We start from the raw sequence: 13,829 nt of genomic DNA on the forward strand, positions 1-13,829 counted from the left end.
CTCTGTCCTCCCTTCCCTCATCTAACCACCAGTGAGACATGCATCTGTTTATATCATAGCTTCTGTGTCCTACAGTCTCAAGATGCTGCAGGTCGACTTCGAACAACCATCCAGTCAGCCAAAACAGTTTCCTCTGATGTGTCAGCATCTTTCTGAGACAGTATCTCCTTGTTATCAGCGATGACTTGCTTCTCTCTTCCTGGAGCATTTTATTTTGGTCTGGATACAGGGGTTTGTGGGCTCTCAGACAGATGTCTGGATAACAGGACCTTGCCCGCAGGCGAAACTAATGTGTGGTGTTTGACAGGTGACCTCTGGGGAGAGTGGTGGCTGCAAGGGTGTGTTGGCTTTAGGTAAATTAAGCGAGTCACTCAAGATTTCTGTGTTTTTTTTTTTTTTTCTTTTTCTGTATGCCGGCAATACGTTAATACAAATGATACTTAAGTTTTTACAAATGATACTTAAGTTTTTAAAAAGGTAACGTTTGGGGCTCCTGGGTGGCTCAGTCAGTTAAGCATCTATTTTTTCTGCTCAGGTCACAATCTCCAGAGTTCTGGGATCGAGTCCTGCATCGGGCTCCCTGCTCAGCGTGGAGTCTCCTTCTCCCACTGCCTTTCCCCCCACTCATGCTCTCTCGCTCTCTCTCAAATAAATAAATAATCTTTTTTAATTTAAAAAAAAGGGTAACTTTTTCCTCTTTTTGCGGGTACCATAATTCACACTTGTATTGGAAGGGTGATAGCTCATTCTTAGTTGAGAAAGTCTTCAATGAAATTAAATGAGGAAGCAAGTCTAAGTCTTTAAGGGGTGTGTGTCAAAGACGACTTAGAAACTCTTTGATCATACTCATTTTCATATACATGGTCTGTAAATGTTCTACTTCTAGTAATTGTGTTCAATAAAGAATGAGAATTTAAACAGGTTGCTACCCTTTTACCCTGTAGTAATTCTTATAGTTTGAAAAAATGATTTTTTCTTGCTTTTTTATCTTTCTCTGTATCATCAACTAGCAAATTATTTGCCTGACTGGAGAAGAGATAATTCAGAAAAGTGTATGGTTTTAAAACTCATGCTCTAGGGATGCCTGGGTGGCTCAGTTGGTTGGACGACTGCCTTCGGCTCGGGTCATGATCCCGGAATCCCGGGATCGAGTCCCACACCAGGCTCCCGGCGCCACGGGGAGTCTGCTTCTCTCTCTGACCTTCTCCTCGCTCATGCTCTCTCTCACTGTCTCTCTCTCAAATAAATAAATAAAATTTTTAAAAACAAAAACAAAAAAACTCATGCTCTACCATTAGGTATACTTGTTATACAGTTTTTTATGAGTGGTGGGTTTGCTTGCTTGCTTCTGCATGACTTCGCCTAATAAAATTTACTCTGTATACCGTGGCAGCCAGAAATTAGCTGGGAAGTGGGAAAGAACAGTTTTTTGTTCTGGATAGAGAATAAGAAGTAAATAGTAGTTACCTTGGGTTTTAGTTTTTTTTCTTAGAAACAGCTTGTTTTCTTATAAGCTGCTCATTACATTTTAATTTACTTAGTATTTTCTTCTAGGTTGGAAGGAAGATTGATAAGACAAAAGCAACATGATTCAGGTAAATGGGCTTTTAATTTCTTTATGTACCTTTTAGACTTGATTTGTATTTCCCATGTTTTTCCACGGAGAAGACCTTAAAAAAACACACCCAATTTTTGTGGCCAATTTGAATAGATAAAGAATGTTTTGGGTATATAAAGATAATAGTCAAATGCTTACCTATACCATTTAATTAACTTAGTCACTTATTGTATATTTAATAATTGTGTGTCTCCATCATACAATATTATAGCTCATGCTGTCTCCTACCTCAGAGTAGTTTTCTTCCCTTTTCCTCCCAGTCCTTACGTACATATCTGACGTTGGCGTCTCTGTTATTGGTACATTGTTAAAGCACCCAGTAGCATTTTCCAGAGCACATTACCATTTTGGTTGGCTGCGATGTAGCACATGGGGAATCCGTGTGTGAGGCTATAATTGGAAGTTTTACTCCAAGCTGTAAGTAACCACGTGCCCAGTGTTAGGACAACTGTTATCTTGGAGCTGTCCACTGGGTGACGGTTTGTGGGTTGGCTTTGTTAAATATTCTTTCCTTCTTTCTTGCTTCCATCTATTCATTTGTTTAGTATATTTATTTTGAGGTAAGTACATGCCCATTGTTTACAATTAAAATAATACTATAATAGGGATGTTTGGGTGGCTCAGTCGGTTAAGCGTCTGACTCTTGATTTCAGCTCTGGTTGTGATCTCAGGGTTGGGAGCTCGAGCCCCACATCTGGCTCCTCGTGCAGCACTGAGTCTGCTTGGGATTCTCTCTCCCTCTCCCTCTGCTTCTCCTGCCCGCTCACACACGCTCTCTCTCAAACAAATAAATGAATCTTTAAGAGAAAACACAGTACGGTGACAGCCATCCCCCATTGCACTTACGCTGCCATCACTCCTGTGTCCAGAGGCAGCCCTTTCTGACTCTTCTCCTTATACTCTCTCGCATTTGCCTGCCTATTTCTAAATAACACACCATAGGCTCTGAGTGTCACTTATTGGTCTCTCTTGAAATTTTAGACTTTTACTGATTTCCTGCTAAGGATTTAGCCCTCACACGTCATCCCTTACTCTCAGCTTGCGCTGCCTCTCCTGTCTCCACTTGATGCGTATAGTCATGTTACTGTGTGTGAGTACATTAGTATTTAATGTTTGCTTTATTACGACTGGGTTTTGTTTGTGGCTGAGCATTGTGACACTTACGTAGAAATGTCTCAGGGTGTTCTGCTTTCCGGCTGTTTGTGTGTGATCTGCTTTGTTTCTCTGGAAAATGTTTGACTCTTCTTTATCCCCCAGAGTGCTGAAGTTCCCAGCTGGGGCACAGGTCTTACAATCTTTTGATGCCAGTGGTCCTTTCAATTCTGAAACTCATATCCTTCAGTTTGGGAAATTTTCTTATACTACTTGGATAATGTCCTTTCCACTCTTTTTTTCCTCTTTCTTGTGAGCTTGTTATTTGGATACTTGGACCCACTGGTTTGATTCTCTCATTTTCTTATGTTTTTTTCTGAACTTTTTTTTTTTAAAGATTTTATTTATTTATTTGACTGAAAGAGAGAGAGGGAGCACAAGCAGGGGGAGTGGCGGGTAGAGGGAGGGTGAGAAGCAGGCCTCTTGCTGAGCAGGAGCCCAATGCGGGGGTTGATCCCAGGACCTTGGGATCATGACCTGAGCAAAATGTGGACTCTTTTTTTTTTTTTTAAAGATTTTATTTATTTATTTGTTAGAGAGAGAGAGGGAGCGAGCATGAGCACAGGCAGACAGAGTGGTAGGCAGAGGCAGAGGGAGAAGCAGGCTCCCCGCTGAGCAAGGAGCCCGATGTGGGACTCGATCCCAGGACGCTGGGATCATGACCTGAGCCAAAGGCAGCCGCTTAACCAACTGAGCCACCCAGGTGTCCCACAAAATGTGGACTCTTAACCGACTGAGCCACCCAGGCGTCCCTTCCGAACTATTTTCCATCTCTGTGTGTTTTTGTTCTTTCTGAGAGATTTTCCTGTTATTGTTGAACTTTTAATTTCTGCCAGCATGTTTTAATTTTTATTGGTCTCTGAATATTTTATTTTTAAAAAGAGGATCCTGTTCTTGTTTGATAGGAATAGGGATGGTTTGTTTGATGGGGAAAAGATCTGGGACTCTAATTGCCCCTTCACATTTTGGCTTCAAACAACACGGTAGTTTTTTGATTGTACAGTTCTGTACGTCAGAAGTTGAATGATTCTCACTGGGCCCCAGTCAAGGTGTCTGGTTGCCTTCCTTCCTGGCAGTTCTAGAGGAAAATCCATTCCCTGCCTTGTTCTAGCTTCTACAGGCTGGCTGCCATCCTTGGTTGTTGGCCCCCTTCAGGTAGGGGCTGCTTTAAGTGAGCAGGTCAAATACGTCTCATACTGCATTTCTCTGAGTTCTTCTGCCTCCCTCTTTCACTTTTTAGGAATCTTGTGATGACACTGGATCCACCTAGATAATCCAGGATCATCTCCTCCTATCTTTTTTTTAATTGTGGTAAAAAACAAAAAATATAAAATTTACCATTTTAACCATTTCTAAGTACCTGGTACATAGTGTAAACTCTATTGATACTGTTCTGCCGCAGACCTCTAGAACTTTTTCATCTTATGAAACTGAAACTCTGTACCCATGGACGGAGCTCTCCCATCCTCCTGCCCTAGCCTCTGGCATCCACTCTTTACTCCCGATCTCTAAGAGCCTGACTGCTTCACGTACCTCATGGAAATGGAGTCTTAAACTTTTCCTCTCTGGGCAACAGGCTTCTCTTACTCAGCATAATGTCCCCAAAGTTCTTCCATGTTGTAGCACATGACAGGATTGCCTCATTTTTAAAAAAAAATTTTAAATTTTTAATTAACATATAATGTATTATTAGCCCCAGGGGCGCAGGTCTGTGAATTGCCAGGTTTACACTTCACAGCACTTACCATAGCACATACCCTCCCCAATGTCCATAACCCCACCACCCTCCCTACCCGCCTCGGCCCGGCAACCCTCAGTTTGTTTTGTGAGATTAAGAGTCTCTTATGGTTGGTCTCCCTCCCGATCCCACCTTGTTTCATTTTTTCCATCCCTACTCCCCACAACCCCCTGCCCTGCCTCTCAAATTCCTCATATCAGAGAGATCATATAATTGTCTTTCTCTGATTGACTTATTTTGCTCAGCATGATACCCTCTAATTCCATCCACGTCGTCGCAAATGGCAAGATTTCATTTCTTTAGATGGCTGCATAGTATTCCATTGTGTATATATACCACATCTTCTTTATCCATTCATCTGTTGATGGACATCTAGGTTCTTTCCATAGTTTGGCTCATTTTTTAAGACTAAGTGTTAGTATCCCATTTTGTGTCTGTACCACTTTTTCTTTAACGATTCACCCATTGACGGACATTTAGGTTGCTTCTCCCTCTTGGCTATTGTGAATAGTGCTGCAGTGAACCTGGGTGTGCAGGTATCTTTGTTTTAAATTTTTTTTTTTTATTTAAAAATTTCCCCCCACGTTTTATTCACCTATAATTAACATTTAGTGTTCTGTTAGTTTCATGTGTACAATATACTGATTTGCAGTTCCCTACATCACCCCGTGCTCATCGTGACAGGTGCACGCCTTCATCCCCATCACCTGTTTCCCCCATCCTCCTCCCATACCTCCCCTCCAGTGACCATCAGTCATTTGTCTAGAGTTAAGATTTTGTCACTCTTTTTCTTTGTTTCTCACTTGTTTTGTTTCTTAAATTCCACCTATGAGTGGAGTCATGTGATATTTGTTCTTTTCTGACATAATTCACTCAGCGTTGTACCCTCTGGCTCCATCCATGTCGTTGCAAATGGCAAGATTTCATTCTTTTTTATGGCTCAATAATATTCCTGTGTGTGTGTGTGTGTGTGTGTGTGTGTGTGTGTCACATCTTCTTTATCCATTCATCAGTTAGTGGACACTTGGGACTGCCTGTGTGATTTGGTTGTTACAAATAACACTGCAATAAACAGGGTTGCACGTAGCTTTTTGAGTTAGTGTTCTTGTACTCTTCAGGGTAAATACCCAGTAGTGCGATTGCTGGGTTGTAGGGTAGCTCTATTTTCAAGTTTTTAAGGAGCCTCCATACTGTTTTCCAGAGGGGCTGTCCCAGTTTGCCTTCCCACCAGCAGCGCACGCAGGCTCCTTTTTTCCCACGTGCTCACCAACACCTTGTGGTTTCATCCCTTCCCTCCTTCACAGCCATTGACAGTGTGAGGTGCTTCTCTGAGGTGGATTTTTATTTCCCCTGATGATCAGTGATGCTGAGTCCCCTTTTCTATCCCTCTGAACCACCTCTGTGTCTTCTTTGGAAAAATGTCTCTTCAGGTGCTTTGCCCATTTTTTAAATTGGGTTATTTGTCCTTTGGGTTAACTTGTAGGAATTCTTTTTTTAAAAAATTATTTTTATTAACATATAATGTATTATTTACCCCAGGGTTGTAGGAATTCTTTATGTATCCTATGTATTAACCCCATTATCGTATATGTAGTTTGCAAATATTTTTTCCCACCCCATAGTCTACATTGTGACTGACTGTTCCCATTTGTCTATGTTTTTTTCTGTAGCCTGCACTTTTGGGGTCAGATCCAAGAAATCATTGCTGGGCCCAGCATCATGTGTTTTCTTCCAGCAGTTTTTATTGTCAGCTCTTCCGTGGAGGCCTTGAATCCAGTTTGAGTTAATTTTTGTGCGTGGCATCAGGGAAGGGTCTAACTGCTCTGTGCAGACTTTTAGCCAGTCCCTGTCCAGCCCGCCCCTTCCCCTGTCCTTCTGAGGAACCCCAGCCCCATTCCCTGAGCAGTCGGCTAGGGTTGTTTGCTTCTCTGGGCAGGGAGGTCCCAGCATGCTCTGCGGGGGTCGGCGGTCATCTCTGCTTTCGGCTTCCAAAGTGTCGCTGATTTCTGTTGTCTCCTCTCACCTACTTTTCTCTTCTCTTTGTCCTTAGGAATTTTGGTCTTTTTCTCGCTTTACTACAATTCTAATTGCGGGGGGGATTTGGAGGGAAGCAGAGATAAACAGCTCCATTCTGTGGGTCATCGATTATTCCAAAATCCAGATTGCTCTTTTAAATGATATTAAATGTCATTTTTTAATCATGATAATTAAATATCATTTTAAAAAGCAATCTGGATTTGGGGCTTTTAAAAAATGGTATCCTGTAAATGCCCTTGTCAGGATGTGCCTCCAGAAATAATTGTTGAGTCTGATCCTTTGCTTCCTTTTCTCTGAAAACATCTAAGGCCAACATTGGTTGAAGTTACTTTCCCGAACGTTATTTTATAATTCAAAATAAACAGATTTTTGTTCATAATATGAGGTCTTGAATATAAGATGATACCTGTTTCCTGAGGTACACTTTTCTTGTGGGGGAAAAATCCTTGCTTTATCTTTAGGTGTCTATTCTGTATGTTTTATTATCAGGAGATGATGTTCTTTTATGTATATTTTACTCCGAAGCTTTAATTCAATAGTCTTGAGTCAGTGTAACGACAAGCCTAATTTTTGTTAGTTTTTTAGTTAATTTGTGACCGTAGCTTTCTTTGCAACTGTACACAACTTCCTCGACTTACCGTGAGCTTATGTCACGATAAACCCGTCATAAGTTCAAAGTATTGTAAGTTGAAAATGCGTTTTTGCTACAGCTAATATACTGAGCATCATAGCTCAGCCCAGCCTACCTTAACCATGCTTGGAACGCTGACCTTAGCCTCTAGCTGGGCAGAGTCAACTAACACAGAGCCTAGTTTATAATCAGGTGTTGAATGAGTCATGTAATTTATTCAATACTGAATTCAGTACTGAAAATGAAAACCAGAGGGGTTGTGTGGGTACAGAATGGCTGTAAGTTACCCTCATGTCTGCTGGATGCCTGGGAGCTGAGGCTTGCTGCCACCCAGCATCATGAGAGAGTATTCTACTGCAGAGCCCTAGACCAGGAATCAATCCAAATTCAAAGCATGGTTTCTGCCGAATGTGTATTGCTTTTTGCATCGTCATAGTCAAGAAGTCGTAAGTTAAACCATCATAACCCAGAGACCACCTGTATTTGATTATTTCCAGGTATAGTCCTATTTCTCATAGACAGGATAAAGAGAGGGTAATCAAGGGACTGCCTTAGTCTCTGACAAGATTCTCTGTGCTGTTAAGAGTGGTTTCTTTTATTGCAAGAATTGTTTCCTCACAAAGTTAATCCTCTTGGGTAGGTTCAAGATGGCTGCCATCCTGTTTGGCACATGGCCTTAGGATTTTTATCCCGGTGTCCAAGGATGGGCTTCAGAGAGCTAAAGGTCTTTCTGAAATTTGAGTGATACCAGAGTAGCCTTCGCCTTCATCAGCTAGTCAGTGATGCAGGGCTTATGTAACCCTGGAAAGGGTTGAGGATGCACTTCTGATAGATGGTTCTAGAGAGAAGAAAACAGAATGCTGTTGATGAAGCGCGACTACAATGAGATGCTCTGTTGCAAGCTGCCATTAGATTACACATTTGTGTGGAAGTACCAGCAGCTGTCGATGAGGGACTGTATGAAAAGGGCTCTTTGTTCTTTGTCAGATGCAAAAACATCTCTAACTTCCTGGTTATGCAGAAACCCGTTGACAGGGATGTAACCAGCAGGTAGCGTTTGCAAGAGTAATGGTTTGGCCTCAGAGAAGGGACCACCTTTTCATCAACTCGTAAAGAGGGTAACCCTAGTTACTGTTTGTTTTCATACTGAGGTTGTTGTAGTTGATTTGTGAAAATCAGTTATTCCTTGACAAAGAATGTAGATAAATACATAAAAAGAGAAATGCCTCTGTGACGTAGAAAGTTACAGACTTGAGTTTTCAATGAAGAAAAGGTGTGGTTTCAAGTTATGTGTATTTTTGGCCAAAAAAAAAAAAAAAAAGAAAAAGAAAAAGCCTCTAAAAAACAGCTTGGAAAGAGGAAGGTAGGAGTTCGGAAGGCCTGTTGTGCATTTTTTGTTTTCTGATCTAGCGCTTTCATTTCGCTTCCAGTGACGTGGCCTGAGTTGATAATGTGCCTCTGAGCTTCAGGGTTAGATGGTTCTATTTTCCCCGTGGCTGAGCTCATGTTGCTCCTTTCTTCCAGGGTCACCACTGAGATCTTTGGGGGTTTCCCAGAAGCTTGTGGTTGGGAACGTCATGAAGGAAGAGACAGGAGCCGGCCTGAGGAAGCGTGCGTGAGAATAACGTGGAAGGAGCCCATCGGTAGATGCAGAAGGGCTGCTTTAGGAGGTAGGTGGGAGCCAGAGCTGGGGCTGACCCTGCCCTGGCCCGTTCTGCTGCCCCCTGTCCACCGGAGCCGCTCTCTGTGCTCAGGGATGGGCGTTGCTCACCTTCTGGCCCCAAAAGCAACTTGACCTTGCAGGGGGCTGTTTCTCTTAACTCCTCCTGGCACAGCTCTGAGGCAGGGTCTCCAGAGCCCTTTCTGTTGCTCAAAGGCCAAGAAAGACCATAAAGGCAGCTTGCAACTCTGGGCAGAGAGGAGTGATGAAGATTTGTAGCCTGTGATTCTGGGAACTGGGCAGCCAGTATGGAAGCTCAGTGAGGATGTGGCCTTTGAATTAGCTATTCCTTCCTGGCTTTATTCTTCCCCTGACCGATGCCCAGTGAGTTGTGAACTTTGACCCCTTGCGCCCTCCCCGCAAACCCAGTGATGGTGTGGTGGGCTTACTTCATTTCCTTGCTGATAGCCTGTAATTCTTATCTTCTCAGTAACTAACGCTTATTGTCAAGGTCAGGGTCACCCATTATTTCCTATCCTGTGACCTTCAGTGGGTGTCTCTTGATATGCTGGCTCTTTTCTTTCTTTAAGATTTTATTTATTCATTCGACAGAGAAAGAGACCACAAGTAGGCAGAGAGGCAGGCAGAGGGAGAGGGAAGCAGGCTCCCTACTGAGCAGAGTGCCTGATATGGGGCTCCATCCAGGACCGTGAGATCATGACCTGAGCTGAAGGCAGAGGCCTAACCCACTGAGCCACCCAGGCTCCTGCTGGCTCTTTTTTTATGGAAGTGGCCACGTCCTGTATGTGTCACTTTGGTCCATTAGGCTATTTTGTTTTCCTTTTACTCTACCAACGTAGAATGCTACAGATAGACCCTGGGCCAAGTATTTATGTCTTTGATCATCACATCATCATAGGAACATTAAACAAGTCCTGTTTCCTAGATGAGGATCCTGAGGGTCCAAGTGGGTATTTCCCATGGTGCAGCTGGGCAGACAGGGCGGTGGGCAGTATGTCTGTCTCACACTCCGCGCTGTGGAGACCGTGTTGCTGTCAGGATTTGAAACAACCCTGGTGCCCATGGTATCATAACTCTTCCACTCTATTTTTTCCACCAGTGTCTGCTACTTGTTCTCATTTCGTGGATTCTTGGTTTTTTTTTTTTTTAAGATTTTATTTATTTATTTGACAGAGATCACAAGTAGGCAGAAAGGCAGGCAGAGAGAGAGAGGAAGTAGGCTCCCCGTGGAGCAGAGAGCCCGATGCGGGGCTTGATCCCAGGACCCTGGGATCATGACTGAGCCGAAGGCAGAGGTTTTAACTCACTGAGCCACCCAGGCGCCCCGGATTCTTGGTTTATGATCATACTTAAACATTGAATGAGCTTATTGAAATTTAGTATTTTCAAGAGTTATTGTTTCATGATTTTACTGAGACTATATTATCAGTCTGAGATGTGATGAAAAATGTCCCTTTCCTAATGGAGGCTGTCCTGGGTTCTTGGATAAATCGTGAGTCGATGCCGAGGCTGGTGTAGGCAGAGGACTGGGCTTGCATGTTTGCGACGCCGTCCCCATCACCCAGACCCTTCCAGGACCAGGTTAGTGAAGACAACACAGCGGAGACACTCCACTTTGCCAGAAATCTTCTCATGTAGTTCACAGAGGTGTTCTGGAGCCCAGATCCTTCCAAGTGTAGACCCATGTCTTCAAGTGCACAGCGTTGGCTGAGTGGTCCTGTCAGTGTGCCCTGCTGGGAAGTTGCCCTCAAGGATGTGAGCTTTCAGTGTGAGTCAGTTTGGGAATAAATGGAATCCACTTTATTTTTCAGTAGTGGGCTACATGATTAGAAGCTCTGTTTCTTTAGGCTTCTGAAGAATTTTTATTTACTTATCGGACACTCTGTGTACCTATACCTACTTTGAATCTTCACCAAAACTCTGGCGGTAGGCGGGGTCTGCTTTCTTGGAAGTGTGACTCAGCTGTGGCTGGGACGTCGGGCAGCTTGCCTGGCCTCGGGCACTCGGAGACTGGCAGAGCCAGCCCTCGAACCCAGATTGGTTTGATTTCCCGGACTGTGCTCTTGACAATGACCCTGCCTCACTGGTTATACACCGCAGGGACACTGATGGGGCAGACACATCCAGGAGTTTTTTTATGCTTTGCATTATTACACAGGCAGCCTTACAACAAACAGTTAAATAAGCCTCGTGGAGGGGGAGGCTTCTGGACGAGCCTGGTGCTCGCACTGGTGAGGCCACATCCCGTGGCTCGTGGTGAACCGAGCCACCTCTGCATGGCTGGGACGAGTATCTGCTCCGGCCGCCCCTTGTCCCTCATGAGCTTCCTGCGCTGCTCGCAGCAACGAGGCTCAATTCCCCTGAATGGTGGCATGAGCTTCCTCCTGCTACTTCCGAAGCAGTGAGGCCTGGAGTCTGGCCACACAATCACACAGGTCAGGGCAGCTCCGGCATTCACAGAGGAATCTCTGAACTTCTCAAATTCTTGTTTACAGATTTTCACTCTCCTGGGTGTTTAATGTGGTCGAGGCTTCATGTACTAGTTCAGTGAGCATCTCCCCCGCCACCCCGAGCGTCCACCCCGCTGTTTTCTTTTGCTGTTTCACGTGAGTTCCCCAGCGGAGGTACTTACAACTGAGAGGGGTGAACAGTCAGTAGACGCGCTCCCCCCAGAACAGGCTGACTTGAGGCAGGGACTGTAACGCAGTGCTCCTTGTCCTTCTTCTCTTCCAGATGTCGCTATCAGGAAGGAAAGCCTGGGAGTCACGATGGCATAGAAAACCTAGGGGAGGTTGGCCAAGAGAAGGAAAACACACATTCACATGGTATTACTTGAGGTTTCCCTTCTGCCTGTATTTCTCCTGCAGGCACACCAGGCTTCCTGGATTTGGTACTTGACATAAGCCCTCCAGTTGGAATTCCCATAGACTGACGTGCTTTGAAGTTTACAGTTCCGTAGCTGGGCCTCCAAAGTTCTAAGGTTAGGAGAGACGGAGGGCTAGCCTTACGAGCACTGGTGGTGGAAGGTAACTTTAGCGATTGGGTCCGCATGGGTGGTTGTTAGAACTTGTTAGGGGCTGTAGGAGACCGGTTTCTGTGTTAGGGTGGATGCGGACAGTGGGAGGACATTCTTGTCTTCCGATACGGTGCGGCGGAGCCTGGCAATTTGTGAAATCTGCATTACCTGTTTTTGTTTCCTTCTGTGCCTTTGCTTACAACTGCTCTGTGGGAGACTTATTCCTTTCCTTTTGTGCCTGCTTCACTCCCATGTGATGTTCCAAGTCCAGTTCAAATAGCTCAACTCTCTTGCCTTCTGGCTGCTTTAAAGATTCTGCTTTGTCTTTGGTGCTCGTGGTTTCTTACATCCAAGTGGGGAGCTCTCTTTCCTTGCTCCTTCCCCTTTTCCTGATGGGGACTTTTTGGATTTTCTGAGTCCGAAGATTGATATTAGGGAAATTTCACCATTATTTATTAGAATAATGCCTCTACCTAGTTTCTTTATTATTTTCTTCAATAAGAACCCCCCACCGGGCATATGGTAAGAGTTTCTCACTTCCCTGGTCTGTGTCCCTTTTTCATTTTTGTTGTCTTTGTCCTTGCCTGCACAATTCTGGATCATTTCTTTGCATTTGTCTTTTGAGTCACCAGTTTCTTTTCAGCTTATTTTTAATCTGCTGTTTACACTGTCCTTGATTAAAAAAAAGGATTTTTACACTTCCAAATTTTGTTTATGTATTTATCCATTCATTTACTTATTTATTTCACCCTACTGCTTTGTCTACAGAGACTAGACAAAGGTACAACACCTAGGATATAGGTGCTCAATAAATATGGTTTTTTAATTTTGAAATATTTAGCCATTATTTTTAGTCCCTTCTGAAGTCCATGTGGTAATACTTTTAAATGAGATTTTACTCCTTTTCAGACTTCCCTTATTTATTGAGATATGTTAAATCTGCTTATTTTATGTTGCCTTCCAGCATTTGAATTCCAGCATGTGACATCTTTTCAGATCTGACTCATTTGCCTGTGTCTGTTGGCACTCGTTCATGGTGATGTGTTTCCTTGCGTGTTTGTGGTCTATTGACTGTGAACTCACGTTCCTTAGCAGTTTTATCTGTGCAAGTACTTTAAGGCCTAGTTTGAAGTAGTTACATTTGCTCCTTTCAGGTACCAGTAGGCACCATCAACTCAATTCCCTACTTGTGGTTTTTTGAATTTGGACCACAAAACCACAGAGTACTCGTTGCCAGTTATAGATTCTCAAGGGAGATTTTCCACCCCATCCCCACCCCAAATATACCCACTTTAAAAAGAAATCACCCGTATCCCGAGGGCCCAGTTCTGTGGGGTCCAGTGTAACGAAGGGGTCTGTTCAGCTCACAGCTGAGTAACCTGGGTTTATGGCCTTTCTGGTCTGCAGAAGGATCATCACAGAGGGTCAGCGTGACCGGAGGTTCTGGTTCCACACCTTTCCCACTTCTCCTGTCTCTTCCTTTATTGTCAACTCACCAATGCATTTAAGAAGATGTTGTATTTTCTTCTTCTTCTTTTGTTATTTTTATTTGGGCAGGGGTACTGTAAGGTATCTGTTGTGTCATTCTGTGGGAAGGAAGGATCTGGTTTTGTTGCTTTGTTTTTAGTAGGTGCTTCTTTTTTGTGTGTGTTATTTTTTTGAAAGATTTTATTATTTGAGAGTGAGAAAAAAGAGAGAGAGAGAGCACAAGCAGGGGGAAGCACAGAGGGAAAGGGAGATGTGGAACTGATCCCAGGACCCCGGGATCATGACCTGAGCTGAAGGTAGCCGCTCAATGGACTGAGCCGCCCAGGGGCCTCTTAGCAGGTGCTTCTAATAGATTAAGTGGGAAGGCATTTGGGGTAGAGCTCAAAAAATAAAACTTGGGTATAAGCCTAGTTTCTTCTTTCATTTTGGGTGTCTGCTCCAACCTATCAGATTAGGTCTCGAATGAGG

The 13,829-nt window shown here is 43.8% G+C and overlaps 1 protein-coding gene across 9 annotated transcripts in view; it reads left to right on the plus strand.

Annotated features, from left to right (window-relative positions):
• The window catches only part of SGMS1 (sphingomyelin synthase 1), a 269,326-nt gene that overhangs the window by 124,138 nt on the left and 131,359 nt on the right, over positions 1–13,829 (plus strand). For 5 of the 9 annotated variants that reach the window (XM_047703349.1, XM_047703351.1, XM_047703348.1 and 2 more), the window contains 2 exons: positions 1,555–1,595; positions 8,701–8,846. The gene's annotated coding sequence lies outside the window, so the exon portion shown is untranslated. The remainder of the gene's footprint in view (positions 1–1,554; positions 1,596–8,700; positions 8,847–13,829) is intronic. The other 4 variants (XM_047703354.1, XM_047703353.1, XM_047703355.1 and 1 more) reach the window with 2 other exon arrangements.

Source organism: Lutra lutra, chromosome 14, assembly GCF_902655055.1.
Source record: "Lutra lutra chromosome 14, mLutLut1.2, whole genome shotgun sequence".
Taxonomy (NCBI): domain Eukaryota; kingdom Metazoa; phylum Chordata; class Mammalia; order Carnivora; family Mustelidae; genus Lutra; species Lutra lutra.